A 14260-nucleotide genomic window follows, 5' to 3' on the forward strand; every position below is an offset into this window, starting at 1 on the left:
TCATAGTGAAAGGGCTAAATCTGCTTCCCCACTTTTCACAGACTTTTCTGTTCCACTTGTTACCTTTTCTCTTTGGCGACCCCAAGTGGCAGCAGGACTTAAACAGCACAAATTTCTAAACAATGGATTTCATTATCTAGAAATAAATCAATGGGGAAACGAAAGAAATATCACTTTTCAGGTGAGAGCAGGGTCTTATAAGCAAATATATCATTTGTGATACAATCAATCTGTGACGGGGTGCACTGGCGGCAGCGGCGCCATACAGTTCATTTAATTTAATAAGTTGTGTTTTGTTTTTTAAGTGACTCCGCAGTTTGTTGCCTTACAGGTTGATGGTCTCATTGTCCAATTCTGATCCTCAGCGACTGGGGGCCTTTCTGTTGACTTTACATTTTCTACCATGTACTGGGGATTGTTTCACACTTTGGGGCCGGGTCACACAGCACACGACAATAGCTGAATAAAGGAAAAAAGTAACAAAATCACAAATAGTCGAGAAAATGATCCTGCACTTTTCCCATCACGGAAGAGCCTGCAAAACAAAAGCACAAAAAGGAACAAAATAAAACCGAAACTAACAAAAGAACAACAAAGCAAACGTTGACCTTGATGCTTTAAACGAAATCAAAATGAAACATTCACGATGACTTGACTGACAGCGGGTATGAGACCGAGCGAAGCCAGCCTTGTCCTCATGTCTGCAGCACCTGCAGGTGCGGGATCTGGTTGTCTTGACAACAACGTGTGCACACACACAGGCCAGCCACAAACAGCTGGAACATGCGTAAATAGTTAAAGTAGTTGATAAAACGTTCTTGCCACTGTTGTTTCTGTATGACAACGTTGCCTGAGCTTTAGTTATTGATCCATTCAGATGTCTTTAGTGTTTGTGCAAGACGTCGGACTTGGGAAGTTGGACGACCCTCAAACGGAACGCTGACTTTACTGGAATTACGCAAACGATGAGGAACCATCACTACAGAAAGGAAAATGAAATACGGACGAATTGAGGTTGTTGTTGGGATTCATTCACATTTTTCAACAGTTTGAAAATTGCCATCTGCAGGAACGAAGCTGGAGGACAGTTAAACGATGTCTCTGAAAGTCAACGTAAGTCCATATTTCTTGTTTCGTTTTGGCTTTGGTGTCTTTCGTTAGTGCAGTGTGACCAGGGCTTAACTATCTGAACATAGATGAAGTTATTATTCACCCAATCCCGTTAGATCTGAGGAGTGAATCAGGGTAGGTCTTGATCAGTACTTGGCTGGGAGACTGCTTGGGAACAGCGGGAGCTGTGTGTGAGTCATGCAGAAATCAAATCAAATCAATTTTATTTATATAGCGCCAAATCACAACAAACAGTTGCCCCAAGGTGCTTTATATTGTAAGGCAAGGCCATACAATAATTACGGAAAAACCCCAACGGTCAAAACGACCCCCTGTGAGCAAGCACTTGGCAACAGTGGGAAGGAAAAACTCCCTTTTAACAGGAAGAAACCTCCAGCAGAACCAGGCTCAGGGAGGGGCAGTCTTCTGCTGGGACTGGTTGGGGCTGAGGGAGAGAACCAGGAAAAAGACATGCTGTGGAGGGGAGCAGAGATCAATCACTAATGATTAAATGCAGAGTGGTGCATACAGAGCAAAAAGAGAAAGAAACACTCAGTGCATCATGGGAACCCCCCAGCAGTCTAAGTCTATAGCAGTATAACTAAGGGATGGCTCAGGGTCACCTGATCCAGCCCTAACTATAAGCTTTAGCAAGAAGGAAAGTTTTAAGCCTAATCTTAAAATTAGAGAGGATGTCTGTCTCCCTGATCTGAATTGGGAGCTGGTTCCACAGGAGAGGAGCCTGAAAGCTGAAGGCTCTGCCTCCCATTCTACTCTTACAAACCCTAGGAACTACAAGTAAGCCTGCAGTCTGAGAGCAAAGCGCTCTATTGGGGTGATATGGTACTATGAGGTCCCTAAGATAAGATGGGACCTGATTATTCAAAACCTTATAAGTAAGAAGAAGAATTTTAAATTCTATTCTAGAATTAACAGGAAGCCAATGAAGAGAGGCCAATATGGGTGAGATATGCTCTCTCCTTCTAGTCCCCGTTAGCACTCTAGCTGCAGCATTTTGAATTAACTGAAGGCTTTTCAGGGAACTTTTAGGACAACCTGATAATAATGAATTACAATAGTCCAGCCTAGAGGAAATAAATGCATGAATTAGTTTTTCAGCATCACTCTGAGACAAGACCTTTCTAATTTTAGAGATATTGCGCAAATGCAAAAAAGCAGTCCTACATATTTGTTTAATATGCGCTTTGAATGACATATCCTGATCAAAAATGACTCCAAGATTATTCACAGTATTACTAGAGGTCAGGGTAATGCCGTCCAGAGTAAGGATCTGGTTAGACACCATGTTTCTAAGATTTGTGGGGCCAAGTACAATAACTTCAGTTTTATCTGAGTTTAAAAGCAAGAAATTAGAGGTCATCCATGTCTTTATGTCTGTAAGACAATCCTGCAGTTTAGCTAATTGGTGTGTGTCCTCTGGCTTCATGGATAGATAAAGCTGGGTATCAGCTGCGTAACAATGAAAATTTAAGCAATGCCGTCTAATAATACTGCCTAAGGGAAACATGTATAAAGTGAATAAAATTGGTCCTAGCACAGAACCTTGTGGAACTCCATAATTAACCTTAATCTGTGAAGAAGATTCCGCATTTACATGAACAAATTGTAATCTATTAGATAAATATGATTCAAACCACCGCAGCGCAGTGCCTTTAATACCTATGGCATGCTCTAATCTCTGTAATAAAATTTTATGGTTAACAGTATCAAAAGCAGCACTGAGGTCTAACAGAACAAGCACAGAGATGAGTCCACTGTCTGAGGCCATAAGAAGATCATTTGTAACCTTCACTAATGGTGTTTCTGTACTATGATGAATTCTAAAACCTGACTGAAACTCTTCAAATAGACCATTCCTCTGCAGATGATCAGTTAGCTGTTTTACAACTACCCTTTCAAGAATTTTTGAGAGAAAAGGAAGGTTGGAGATTTGCCTATAATTAGCTAAGATAGCTGGGTCAATTGATGGCTTTTTAAGTAATGGTTTAATTACTGCCACCTTAAAAGCCTGTGGTACATAGCCAACTAATAAAGATAGATTGATCATATTTAAGATCGAAGCGTAGGGCTTCCTTGAGCAGCCTGGTAGGAATGGGGTCTAATAGACATGTTGATGGTTTGGAGGAAGTAACTAATGAAAATAACTCAGACAGAACAATCGGAGAGAAAGAGTCTAACCAAATACCGGCATCACTGAAAGCAGCCAAAGATAACGATACGTCTTTGGGATGGTTATGAGTAATTTTTTCTCTAATAGTTAAAATTTTATTAGCAAAGAAAGTCATGAAGTCATTACTAGTTAAAGTTAAAGGAATACTCGGCTCAATAGAGCTCTGACTCTTTGTCAGCCTGGCTACAGTGCTGAAAGGAAACCTGGGGTTGTTCTTATTTTCTTCAATTAGTGATGAGTAGTAAGATGTCCTAGCTTTACGGAGGGCTTTTTTATAGAGCAACAGACTCTTTTTCCAGGGTAAGTGAAGATCTTCTAAACTAGTGAGACGCCATTTCCTCTCCAACTTACGGGTTATCTGCTTTAAGCTGCGAGTTTGTGAGTTATACCATGGAGTCAGTCACTTCTGATTTAAAGCGCTCTTTTTCAGAGGAGCTACAGCATCCAAAGTTGTCTTCAATGAGGATGTAAAACTATTGACGAGATACTCTATCTCACTTACAGAGTTTAGGTAGCTACTTTGCACTGTGTTGGTATATGGCATTAGAGAACATAAAGAAGGAATCATATCCTTAAACCTAGTTACAGCGCTTTCTGAAAGACTTCTAGTGTAATTAAACTTATTCCCCACTGTTGGGTAGTCCATCAGAGTAAATGTAAATGTTATTAAGAAATGATCAGACAGAAGGGAGTTTTCAGGGAATACTGTTAAGTCTTCAATTTCCATACCATAAGTCAGAACAAGGTCTAAGATATGATTAAAGTGGTGGGTGGGCTCATTTACATTTTGAGCAAAGCCAATAGAGTCTAATAATAGATTAAATGCAGTGTTGAGGCTGTCATTCTCAGCATCTGTGTGGATGTTAAAATCGCCCACTATAATTATCTTATCTGAGCTAAGCACTAAGTCAGACAAAAGGTCTGAAAATTCACAGAGAATATGATTAAAGTGGTGGGTGGACTCATTTACATTTTGAGCAAAGCCAATTGAGTCTAATGATACACTCAACAAAAATATAAATGCAACACTTTTGGTTTTGCTCCCATTTTGTATGAGATGAACTCAAAGATCTAAAACTTTTTCCACATACATAATATCACCATTTCCCTCAAACATTGTTCACAAACCAGTCTAAATCTGTGATAGTGAGCACTTCTCCTTTGCTGAGATAATCCATCCCACCTCACAGGTGTGCCATATCAAGATGCTGATTAGACACCATGATTAGTGCACAGGTGTGCCTTAGACTGCCCACAATAAAAGGCTACTCTGAAAGGTGCAGTTTTGTTTTACTGGGGGGGATACCAGTCAGTATCTGGTGTGACCACCATTTGCCTCATGCAGTGCAACACATCTCCTTCGCATAGAGTTGATCAGGTTGTCAATTGTGGCCTGTGGAATGTTGGTCCACTCCTCTTCAATGGCTGTGCAAAATTGCTGGATATTGGCAGGAACTGGTACACACTGTTGTATACGCCGGTCCAGAGCATCCCAAACATGCTCAATGGGTGACATGTCCGGTGAGTATGCCGGCCATGCAAGACCTGGGACATTTTCAGCTTCCAAGAATTGTGTACAGATCCTTGCAACAAGAGGGCCGTGTATTATCCTGCTGCAACATGAGGTGATGTTCTTGGATGTATGGCACAACAATGGGCCTCAGGATCTCGTCACGGTATCTCTGTGCATTCAAAATGCCATCAATAAAATGCACCTGTGTTCTTCGTCCATAACAGACGCCTGACCATACCATAACCCCACCGCCACCATGGGCCACTTGATCCACAACATTGACATCAGAAAACCGCTCACCCACACGAAGCCACACACACTGTCTGCCATCTGCCCTGAACAGTGTGAACCAGGATCCATCTGTGAAGAGAACACCTCTCCAACGTGCCAAACGCCAGTAAATGTGAGCATTTGCCCACTCAAGTCGGTTACGACGACGAACTGGAGTCAGGTCGAGACCCCGATGAGGACGACGAGCATGCAGATGAGCTTCCCTGAGACGGTTTCTGACAGTTTGTGCAGAAATTCTTTGGTTATGCAAACCGATTGTTTCAGCAGCTGTCCGAGTGGCTGGTCTCAGATGATCTTGGAGGTGAACATGCTGGATGTGGAGGTCCTGGGCTGGTGTGGTTACACGTGGTCTGCGGTTGTGAGGCTGGTTGGATGTACTGCCAAATTCTCTGAAACACCTTTGGAGACGGCTTATGGTAGAGACATGAACATTCAATACACGAGCAACAGCTCTGGTTGACATTCCTGCTGTCAGCATGCCAATTGCACGCTCCTTCAAATCTTGCGACATCTGTGGCATTGTGCTGTGTGATAAAACTGCACCTTTCAGAGTGGCCTTTTATTGTGGGCAGTCTAAGGCACACCTGTGCACTAATCATGGTGTCTAATCAGCATCTTGATATGGCACACCTGTGAGGTGGGATGGATTATCTCAGCAAAGAAGAAGTGCTCACTATCACAGATTTAGACTGGTTTGTGATCAATATTTGAGGGAAATGGTGATATTGTGTATGTGGAAAAGGTTTTAGATCTTTGAGTTCATCTCATACAAAATGGGAGCAAAACCAAAAGTGTTGTGTTTATATTTTTGTTGAGTGTATATACATAATATACTTATACATGAATTGAAGTGTAATTGAATATTGAAGTGTATGTCTGTGAGTTGATATGTAGTGTGTTGTGAATTTGTGTTTATGTTATTATGACTGTTATAATTGTTGGACTTGTACTAGCAGGGGTTGGTGTTGATAAGCTTTGCTTCTGCCCACACCCTTTCGGACTCACAGGCTCATTCATGTTATTTGTATGTTTCTGTTCTTTTGGATTTGTGTGTGTGTGTGCCGAATAAATCCATTCATTCATTCATTCATTCATTCATTCAACACGGAGGTGTTTCTCTGTGGCGCCGGGCCATGAGCGGCTGCCTGCCGATGCGCGAATCCATCCGCACGTCTTTCATTACAAAATCTCCTTTAACAGTGGAATGTCCGGATAAACTGATGATCCCGACCTCTTCTGAAACTTCTCTGTTCTCTTATGATGTCCTGGGTCAACAGAGGCTTAAATTTGGAAGTTTTCAGCTCGAAACAGGCTGGCGACGGTGGCTCGGAGCGCAGCGCGCCCTCCGGCTCCGTGGGTTGTCCTTAAAGCGACAGTAACACTCCATAATCTCTCATCAGCCCTTAAAATTTTCACAGAAAACCAGCTGAATTTCTCGAATGGTGTCCACTCAGATGTGCCTTACAGTTTCTGAAAAAATTTTGATGAAGCAAAGCGGCAGTCTCTGAGCCATTCCTAAACAATGAAAAAATAGACGGGAGGGGTGGACCACTCCTCACTCAAAGCCTGCCCACAGGCGAATGACGCAACAGACAGGCGTGAAAAAACTCACGCATGCGCACGAGGGTTCAAGCTTGTCTGATGTAATCGCATGTGATTCAAATCCATATACTTTTTGAAAAAAATAAAAAGGTCGGTTTCTTTTCTAATAGAGCACGTATATATATATATATATATATATATATATATATATATATATATATAAATCTGCCCTCCCTCATCACATTTTCTGATGTCAAGGATGACAAACTTCTTTATGGGGCCTAACAAAAAACACTGTTTCCACCATAACTGTAACAGGAACACCATAACTGTAACTGTAACAGGAAAATAAATTACAATTTCTCTCTTTTGTTAACAAAAATATATATATTTGTGTATTGAAGGGTCCCGGTCCTTCTTCAAGGTGGCAGTGTGGTTCCATCCCAATGTTGGTCATTTATATGACCTTTGATCTGATTGGGATTCTAGGTTTATTGAGCTGTTATCTGTAGGAGTGTCCTGTTGGTGTCGGACGTTATCTGATTTTGACAGGTTTCATTAAACTATCTAATAAATTCACGTTGAACTGGGGTTGCCTAGAACCGTTTCAACAAGTGTCTTTGATCCACAGGTATTGTTCATTGAAGCTTTCCGGAAGCGTTGTAAATTCAGCCAGGAAATATTTGGAAGACTGGTCACTTTGCGATGGAGGATTTTGGTGCAATGTGATAACATTGAGTCATCCAGTGTTGCACATTCCAACATTTATATTGTCTGGAGAGTCAGTTTTTTGCTAAAAGTGGAAAGTTAAGGCAACTTTTGATTTTGTAAAGATATGTCTGTGGCCATATTCACTACAGAAGAAACATCTTCTTTGGGCTCACAGTATACAACAGACGTGAGTATACTCATTGTGCAGTGTCGCCTAAATGTCAAATGATTTACTTTTCAAACATTACTACAGGTCTATGTCAACATGAAGACTGATTCCACTTAGAAATAGTCACAGTGTTGAAAGATTGTATATAGGAAATACAGGCCTTAAAATAGTATGATACCCTTTAATATCACAACATCTAAATCATCACTTTTACAGCCAGTTTATTTAAGTTGCAGAACTGACATAAGAAGTTTTCCAATCCGTTGGTTCTCTTGTGGTTCATTTAAATCAGTCAATCAATCAATCAACTTTTTTCTTATATAGCGCCAAATCACAACAAACAGTTGCCCCAAGGCGCTCCACATTGTAAGGCAAGGCCATACAATAAATATGAAAAACCCCAACGGTCAAAACGACCCCCTATGAGCAAGCACTTGGCCACAGTGGGAAGGAAAAACTCCCTTTTAACAGGAAGAAACCTCCAGCAGAACCAGGCTCAGGGAGGGGCAGTCTTCTGCTGAGACTGGTTGGGGCTGAGGGAAAGAACCAGGAAAAAGACATGCCGAGAAGGGGGGCAGAGATCGATCACTAATGATTAAATGCAGAGTGGTGCATACAGAGCAAAAAGAGAAAGAAACAGTGCATCATGGGAACCCCCCAGCAGTCTACGTCTATAGCAGCATAACTAAGGGATGGTTCAGGGTCACCTGATCCAGCCCTAACTATAAGCTTTAGCAAAAAGGAAAGTTTTAAGCCTAATCTTAAAAGTAGAGAGGGTGTCTGTCTCCATGATCTGAATTGGGAGCTGGTTCCACAGGAGAGGAGCCTGAAAGCTGAAGGCTCTGCCTCCCATTCTACTCTTACAAACCCTAGGAACTACAAGTAAGCCTGCAGTCTGAGAGTGAAGTGCTCTATTGGGGCGATATGGTACTTTGAGGTCCCTAAGATAAGATGGGACCTGATTATTCAAAACCTTATAAGTAAGAAGAAAAATTTTAAATTCTATTCTAGAATTAACAGGAAGCCAATGAAGAGAGGCCAATATGGGTGAGATATGCTCTCTCCTTCTAGTCCCCGTCAGTACTCTAGCTGCAGCATTCTCAACCAACTGAAGGCTTTTTAGGGAACTTTTAGGACAACCTGATAATAATGAATTACAATAGTCCAGCCTAGAGGAAATAAATGCATGAATTAGTTTTTCAGCATCACTCTGAGACAAGACCTTTCTGATTTTAGAGATATTGCGTAAATGCAAAAAGGCAGTCCTACATATTTGTTTAATATGCGCTTTGAATGACATATCCTGATCAAAAATGACTCCAAGATTTCTCACAGTATTACTAGAGATCAGGGAAATGCCATCCAGAGTAACGATCTGGTTAGACACCATGCTTCTAAGATTTGTGGGGCCAAGTACAATAACTTCAGTTTTATCTGAGTTTCAGTCATAAACAGAAGCAGTATGGTGCGGTGTGTAATTTGCTTCAGAACAGATTCACTTCAAAAACAGTGATAGTCGACAAAGCAGATGAGTGAGGGAAGCTTTCAGTACCCTGACAACAACGATGAGGGCTATCACTTGGATTGTGAGGGAAGACCAGCTATGACAGTTTGGCCGTGTGGCACGCTCCAGAATACAGGTGCCTCAGTGGTGAGGACCTCATTGGTTGGAAAATTCACCTGGTCCATGTTATCTTTGAGAGTTCTAGATGGACCTCTTCTCTGCCTGGAGGGTTGCTATCTATCTACTGTGGTGGATGTGATGATGTGCAGCATCAGGGCATGCTCCCAGTTCTGACCCAATACTTGTACTGACTTTTGGTACACTGAGTTTCTACTTTGTGGCCCATATTGTCAATGTAGATTTTCAAAACAAAAGACCCACTTGTCAATTTACAAAAATTGCAATTATGAATAGGTGAAACAAGTTTGAAAACCTTGAAATTTAATTGACACTGCAATAGAACATACTCATGTCTGTTGTATAGGTTATTTCCAACGCTGCCCTTCCCCACTCTTGTTTGTTTTTTGGCTGCCCTTCATTGCTGGGGGTTACCACAGCGGATCCAGCACAGATCTGCGTTGGGATTTGGCACATGTTTCACAGGATGCCCTTCCTGATGCCTAACTCCATTTCTGAGTTCAGAGTTGTAGTCTTACACACCTCTCTGCAGCTTCTCTCCCCCTGCCATCCCCTCATTACCCCATCCCCGTAGAGACGGTGCCTGCTCCCAGACCACCAACAACCAGTAAAAATCTATTTAAGCATAAAAATTCAAAAAGAAAAAATAATATAGCACCTTCAACTGCACCACAGACTAAAACAGTTAAATGTGGTCTATTAAACATTAGGTCTCTCTCTTCTAAGTCCCTGTTAGTAAATGATATAATAATTGATCAACATATTGATTTATTCTGCCTTACAGAAACCTGCTTACAGCAGGATGAATATGTTAGTTTAAATGAGTCAACACCCCCGAGTCACACTAACTGCCAGAATGCTCGTAGCACGGGCCGAGGCGGAGAGTTAGCAGCAATCTTCCATTCCAGCTTATTAATTAATCAAAAACCCAGACAGAACTTTAATTCATTTGAAAGCTTGACTCTTAGTCTTGTCCATCCAAATTGGAAGTCCCAAAAAACAGTTTTATTTGTTATTATCTATCGTCCACCTGGTCGTTACTGTGAGTTTCTCTGTGAATTTTTAGACCTTTTGTCTGACTTAGTGCTTAGCTCAGATAAGATAATTATAGTGGGCGATTTTAACATCCATACAGATGCTGAGAATGACAGCCTCAACACTGCATTTAATCTATTATTAGACTCAATTGGCTTTGCTCAAAATGTAAATGAACCCACCCACCACTTTAATCATATCTTAGACCTTGTTCTGACTTATGGTATGGAAATTGAAGACTTAACAGTATTCCCTGAAAACTCCCTTCTGTCTGATCATTTCTTAATAACATTTACATTTACTCTGATGGACTACCCAGCAGTGGGGAATAAGTTTCATTACACTAGAAGTCTTTCAGAAAGTGCTGTAACTAGGTTTAAGGATATGATTCCTTCTTTATGTTCTCTAATGCCATATACCAACACAGTGCAGAGTAGCTACCTAAACTCTGTAAGTGAGATAGAGTATCTCGTCAGTAGTTTTACATCCTCATTAAAGACAACTTTGGATGCTGTAGCTCCTCTGAAAAGAGAGCTTTAAATCAGAAGTGCCTGACTCCGTGGTATAACTCACAAACCCGCAGCTTAAAGCAGATAACCCGTACGTTGGAGAGGAAATGGCATCTCACTAATTTAGAAGATCTTCACTTAGCCTGGAAAAAGAGTCTGTTGCTCTATAAAAAAGCCCTCCGTAAAGCTAGGACATCTTACTATCATCTGAGCCAGGCTGACAAAGAGTCAGAGCTCTATTGAGCCGAGTATTCCTTTAACTTTAACTAGTAATGACTTCATGACTTTCTTTGCTAATAAAATTTTAACTATTAGAGAAAAAATTACTCATAACCATCCCAAAGACGTATCATTATCTTTGGCTGCTTTCAGTGATGCCGGTATTTGGTTAGACTCTTTCTCTCCGATTGTTCTGTCTGAGTTATTTTCATTAGTTACTTCCTCCAAACCATCAACATGTTTATTAGACCCCATTCCTACCAGGCTGCTCAAGGAAGCCCTACCATTAATTAATGCTTCGATCTTAAATATGATCAGTCTATCTTTATTAGTTGGCTATGTACCACAGGCTTTTAAGGTGGCAGTAATTAAACCATTACTTAAAAAGCCATTACTTGACCCAGCTATCTTAGCTAATTATAGGCCAATCTCCAACCTTCCTTTTCTCTCAAAAATTCTTGAAAGGGTAGTTGTAAAACAGCTAACTGATCATCTGCAGAGGAATGGTCTATTTGAAGAGTTTCAGTCAGGTTTTAGAATTCATAATAGTACAGAAACAGCATTAGTGAAGGTTACAAATGATCTTCTTATGGCCTCAGACAGTGGACTCATCTCTGTGCTTGTTCTGTTAGACCTCAGTGCTGCTTTTGATACTGTTGACCATAAAATTTTATTACAGAGATTAGAGCATGCCATAGGTATTAAAGGCACTACGCTGCGGTGGTTTGAATCATATTTATCTAATAGATTACAATTTGTTCATGTAAATGGGGAATCTTCTTCACAGACTAAGGTTAATTATGGAGTTCCACAAGGTTCTGTGCTAGGACCAATTTTATTCACTTTATACATGTTTCCCTTAGGCAGTATTAGTAGAGGGCATTGCTTAAATTTTCATTGTTACGCAGATGATACCCAGCTTTATCTATCCATGAAGCCAGAGGACACACACCAATTAGCTAAACTGCAGGATTGTCTTACAGACATAAAGACATGGATGACCTCTAATTTCCTGCTTTTAAATTCAGATAAAACTGAAGTTATTGTACTTGGCCCCACAAATCTTAGAAACATGGTGTCTAACCAGATCCTTACTCTGGATGGCATTACCCTGACCTCTAGTAATACTGTGAGAAATCTTGAAGTCATTTTTGATCAGGATATGTCATTCAATGCGCATATTAAACAAATATGTAGGACTGCTTTTTTGCATTTGCTCAATATCTCTAAAATTAGAAAGGTCTTGTCTCAGAGTGATGCTGAAAAACTAATTCATGCATTTATTTCCTCTAGGCTGGACTATTGTAATTCATTATTATCAGGTTGTCCTAAAAGTTCCCTGAAAAGCCTTCAGTTAATTCAAAATGCTGCAGCTAGAGTGCTAACAGGGACTAGAAGGAGAGAGCATATCTCACCCATATTGGCCTCTCTTCATTGGCTTCCTGTTAATTCTAGAATAGAATTTAAAATTCTTCTTCTTACTTATAAGGTTTTGAATAATCAGGTCCCATCTTATCTTAGGGACCTCATAGTACCATATCACCTCAATAGAGCGCTTCGCTCTCAGACTGCAGGCTTACTTGTAGTTCCTAGGGTTTGTAAGAGTAGAATGGGAGGCAGAGCCTTCAGCTTTCAGGCTCCTCTCCTGTGGAACCAGCTCCAAATTCAGATCAGGGAGACAGACACCCTCTCTACTTTTAAGATTAGGCTTAAAACTTTCCTTTTTGCTAAAGCTTATAGTTAGGGCTGGATCAGGTGACCCTGAACCATCCCTTAGTTATGCTGCTATAGACTTAGACTGCTGGGGGGTTCCCATGATGCACTGAGTGTTTCTTTCTCTTTTTGCTCTGTATGCACCACTCTGCATTTAATCATTAGTGATTGATCTCTGCTCCCCTCCACAGCATGTCTTTTTCCTGGTTCTCTCCCTCAGCCCCAACCAGTCCCAGCAGAAGACTGCCCCTCCCTGAGCCTGGTTCTGCTGGAGGTTTCTTCCTGTTAAAAGGGAGTTTTTCCTTCCCACTGTTGCCAAGTGCTTGCTCACAGGGGGTCGTTTTGACCGTTGGGGTTTTTCCGTAATTATTGTATGGCCTTGCCTTACAATATAAGGCACCTTGGGGGAACTGTTTGTTGTGATTTGGCGCTATATAAATAAAACTGATTTGATTTGATTTGATATATACCTATATACGTACATATATACATTAACATACACACACATATATATATATATATATATATATATACATTTATACACACACATATATCAGACCGGGAGTGACATGTTTAGCCGCATGTTCTCCTTGAATTGCTGGCTGTCTGAGTGGTGTCCAAAAAATGAGGTGGGCTTCATTGATAATTGGCAAAGCTTCTGGGGAAAACCTGGTCTTGTTAGGAGAGACGGCATCCATCCCACTTTAGAGGGAGCAGCTCTCATTTCTAGAAATCTGGCCAATTTTTTGGGATCCTCCAAACTGTGACTGTCTAGCGTTGGGACCAGGAGGCAGAGCTGTGGTCTTATACACCTCTCTGCAGCTTCTCTCCCCCTGCCATCCCCCTATTACCCCATCCCCGTAGAGACGGTGCCTGCTCCCAGACCACCAATAACTAGCAAAAATCTATTTAAGCATAAAAATTCAAAAAGAAAAAATAATATAGCACTTTCAATTGCACCACAGACTAAAACAGTTAAATGTGGTCTATTAAACATTAGGTCTCTTTCTTCTAAGTCCCTGTTGGTAAATGATATAATAATTGATCAACGTATTGATTTATTCTGCCTAACAGAAACTTGGTTACAGCAGGATGAATATGTTAGTTTAAATGAGTCAACACCCCCGAGTCACACTAACTGTCAGAATGCTCGTAGCACGGGCCGGGGCGGAGGATTAGCAGCAATCTTCCATTCCAGCTTATTAATTAATCAAAAACCTAGACAGAGCTTTAATTCATTTGAAAGCTTGTCTCTTAGTCTTGTCCATCCAAATTGGAAGTCCCAAAAACCAGTTTTATTTGTTATTATCTATCGTCCACCTGGTCGTTACTGTGAGTTTCTCTGTGAATTTTCAGACCTTTTGTCTGACTTAGTGCTTAGCTCAGACAAGATAATTATAGTGGGCGATTTTAACATCCACACAGATGCTGAGAATGACAGCCTCAACACTGCATTTAATCTATTATTAGACTCTATCGGCTTTGCTCAAAAAGTAAATGAGTCCACCCACCACTTTAATCATATTTTAGATCTTGTTCTGACTTATGGTATGGAAATAGAAGACTTAACAGTATTCCCTGAAAACTCCCTTTTGTCTGATCATTTTTTAATAAC

General features: G+C 40.8%; 1 protein-coding gene across 1 annotated transcript in view; it reads left to right on the forward strand.

The window, feature by feature from the left end:
- Window positions 1-14260, forward strand: part of LOC117520008 (pro-neuregulin-2, membrane-bound isoform-like) — a 447661-nt gene that overhangs the window by 399949 nt on the left and 33452 nt on the right. The gene's annotated exons all lie outside the window — the stretch shown is intronic.

Source organism: Thalassophryne amazonica, chromosome 11, assembly GCF_902500255.1.
Source record: "Thalassophryne amazonica chromosome 11, fThaAma1.1, whole genome shotgun sequence".
NCBI lineage: Eukaryota > Metazoa > Chordata > Actinopteri > Batrachoidiformes > Batrachoididae > Thalassophryne > Thalassophryne amazonica.